Here is a 3930-nt window from a genome sequence, read left to right on the forward strand (position 1 = left end):
GTGACTACGTTTTGATGAAATCATAGTTTGTGTTGCTGGTTTATACATTTTAATGACTGACAGTAAATGTATGCTATTAAAAAACGCAGACACACAATATGAAATGTTAGCCTGCCACTCTCCTTTGCAGTGCCCCCGAGAAGGGATTAAGCAGGGTAACCACATTTACATACAGAATGATGGTTTTTGCCTTTTTAAAAAATGTCTCTTTTTAAATTGCTACTTTGCCTTCTAACATACATGTTGATCTTTCATGTCACACCCTTTTCCTCTCTTTGTTTGAGGCCTCTCTTTGGAATTATTAATAGAAAACAGGAAATGCGGAGACCCCAGCCTGGCTGTCTACACTCTGCAACCATGTATAAATTGCATTCCTGCTGATAACTCTAAAGTCAAATTCATTCCTCAATTTTGGAAAAAAAGAAGGCATTTTGGTAATCAACCTTGTTCTAGGCTTCAGAAATTAAACCAAATCACTAAAGTCTCATATAAGTTTTAACATTAATGTAATAACAAATGTTGTTTATCTTTCTAACTATGCAGCTTTTGTTAAAATGATACCTGGTCCTTTTTTTAGGTATTTCACATTCTCGGGTGACATCGATCCCCCAATTTTGCCTCTGTCACTCTGTCCGATGTGCCCTTGCTGATGACTACAAAATGCTGTACTAACAAACATTTCCCAGGCATGGTTCACTGTTGACACTATTAGCAACTTAGTCCTGAGTAGGGATGAGCTTGGGTTCAGTCTGAACTAATTTTTGCCTGATGCTAAAAGAAAGCTGTCAGTGCCAACCCAGTGCGGTTGTGGCATTCCCTGCTTGCCCTGTATCTGCACGTACACAAAGCGGTGGCTTGCTCCTGATATCAATAACCTAATATGACCATATTCAATTATGTCAGGAGCATCCGGCCCCTTTGTGTCAATGCAGCTGCAGGGCAGCCTGCAGCTGATTTGCCAGGACAAACAGCTTCCTTCTGGGTTTGGCCAAGCATGAATTTGGACCAATCCCAAGCTCATCCCTAGTTCTAAAGAATGATATGCAGCTGATGCTGGGGTTGCATACATGAAGTGGCTGAAAGTTAAGATACATAAAAAGGTGAAAACAGGGGCAGACTGACAACTCATGGGGCCCCCGGGCAATAGGGGATCATGGGGCCCCTTTGTCCTTGCCCAAACTCAAAAAGCCTATGAAAAAGGTACCAGGGGCATCTCATGGGGCCCCCTACTGACCCCGGGACCTCGGGCAGTGCCCCAGTTTCCAAATGGTCAGTCTGCCCCTGTGTGAAAATATATCTTATATAATACAGGAAACAGGCTAGATATTCATAAACTCTGGGTTATAGGCTGCTACCTTCAGGTGATTGAACGCTGGCAAAACTGTTGGAAACCCTCCCTTTGGGCATACCCCTGTAACCCTACCCCATTCCATGAGACCTCAGTTTTTTTATAGAGTCCTCTTGGTGATTGTCCACTTATCCTCTATGGAGAAGTTTCTATGCTTAACTGGTTTGTATTTGCTTTGAATTCTTCATCCAACCTCTTCAGTGCTTTCTGCTATAATGGAAGCAGTACGTCTGGATCTGTGCAAGCTCAGTAAAACCTTGGAAACTGTACATAAATTCCTTGCAGTGGAGATGGCCTGTAATGTTTCTTTGGGCACCAGATCCTGCTTGGGCGCTAATCTCAGCTGGGCAATATGTGTAGTTAGCTACAGGGTGCTATACAGGTCCAGAACAGTGGTCCATTCTTATGGCTCCCAGAACCAGAAGACACCCTCCTGGGGTATGGCCACCATGACAGAAGAAGCCTGGAACCATACAGGGAGGTGGAAAGGTAAGACAGGTTTGTCCCTTTATCGGACCATTACTGCAGCCTTTTAGCAAGTATGAGACTTAATATCTCCACTGCTTGCAATATACTTGCAGTGTCCCCAGAATAATATTCATTATTCAATTAAACTATCAGGCAACCAGGAATTTTTGTTTGACTATATTGACTTCTTGAGTGTGCAACCATATCAGAGCCCAAAAAAGCCAGGCTTCCTCTCCACCTCTATCTTCTCAAGCTGAGTTGGAACTACCTCCCTTAGATGAGGCAGATATGAAAAACTTTATTCTCTCAAACTTTATTAATATGCGCAGAATCTTATGGCTGAAAGCCTGGTCAGCGGAAGCTGCCTGTAAAGATATTCCATTCATATGCCCTTTGAATGAGGACTTGTTTTTGGTGAGGCCCTTGAAAATTTAATAAAAGATGTCACAGGTGGTGGGTCCTTCTCCCACAGCGGAAGGTTCCAAACGCCCCCTCTACTACCTCCTTAGAACTCCACATGACTCTCCTCAGGCATCATCTTCAAAGCCAAAATTCGTTTTACAACAAGACTTGGAACAAAAAGACCACCAAGTCTGCCAAAAATCCCTCTCCACAATGAAAAGGGTGCCCCCACTCCTAGGATTGAGGGGGGGGGGGAATATCTGTTACCATTTCTATTTCTCACAGACATCCCAGACCTACGTATGGGTTCAACCAGTGATTTTAAAGAGGTACAAAATAGACTTTTAAACTCTGACCCCTAATTATTTTCTTTTCTCAAACCAACAAAAATCTGGCCAAGGATGGCCAGATTTACAAACCGCTCTGCACCATTTCTTGTCATAGGAAGTGGTTGTTTTGGTACCTCTGGAAGGCAGGTTCAAAGGGTTCTATTCAAACCTGTTACCAAAATGCAACACTGGTATTCATTTTATAATGGACTAACTAAACAAGTACCTTTGCATTCACAAATTTCACATGGAATCCACAAGGTCAGTTATTGCCTTTCTAAGACAAAGGGAATACCTACAGTAGCTTCAGTAGACACTCAAGATGCCTACCTCCATATTCCCAGCTCATCAGGGCTTCATAATAGACAGACACTTCCAATTTGTCACACTGCCATTTAGCCTATGCTCTGCACCCAGTTCTAACAACTTGCACCTCTTCTTCCCTCTTAAGAATTTAGCTTCCAAGTTACTAGGTACCTAGACAACTTTCTTTTGATGGATTTATCTCCCCCACAACTATCTGCAAACTTAAAAAGGACTATCCAGATTCTTCAGACTTTTGGTTGGGTAATAAACTTCCAAAAGTTTCCCCTCCTGCCTTCCCTGCATCTAGGATATCTAGACCTCACCCGTGACATGACCCAGGCAAAGGTTTTCCTTGCACCAGACAAGCTTCGTGCTCTAAGGTCTCAGGCTTGAACATTAAAATCAAAAAGACAACCCCCTGTAAGATTCTCCTTGAGAGTGCTAGGCCTCATGGTTGCCTCGGTCAACAAGATTCTGTGTTCCTACACTGAGGCTCAGTTCCACTCAAGCCCCCCCCCCCCCACCATCACGACATTCTGTTGGTTTTAACAAACACTGTCTATCTTTTGACTTCCCTATGCTTTTCTCCAGTCAAATAAGGAACTCCATAGCTTGGTCAAATACCAATCCAGCATTGGAAATGGGAAAGTCCTTTCTCCCACCTTATGGAAAGTGATATCAACAGATGCCAGCCCCACAGGCTGGGGAGGTGTGTTTCAGTCTTTTACAGTTCAGAGAACTTTTTCACCCAGGGAAGCAAAGATCCCCATCAACACCTTGGAGGTTAGAGCAATAAAAATTGTCTCCACCACTGGACCTATCTTCTCCAAGGACAACGCCATGATAGTCTATTTCTGTGAGCCCAGGGAAAATTAATGACAGACTCACAGGGGCCATGTCCTTGATGCCCTGGGCTGACAGGAGTGAGTCAAATTGCACAGGGTGTCACTCATTCTGAAAGAGAAGCCAGGAATAGAGGAGGATGCACTAAAGTGTAGAGATGGTGAGCATTGCTTTAAAAGAGAAAGCTGGCAAAAGCAATATATTTACTTTTGTCCTCCTGTCACCCAGAATAAG

This window comes from Staurois parvus, unplaced genomic scaffold (assembly GCF_062004578.1).
Source record: "Staurois parvus isolate SC_StPar_1 unplaced genomic scaffold, SC_StPar_1.0 ptg001051l, whole genome shotgun sequence".
In the NCBI taxonomy this organism is placed as follows: domain Eukaryota; kingdom Metazoa; phylum Chordata; class Amphibia; order Anura; family Ranidae; genus Staurois; species Staurois parvus.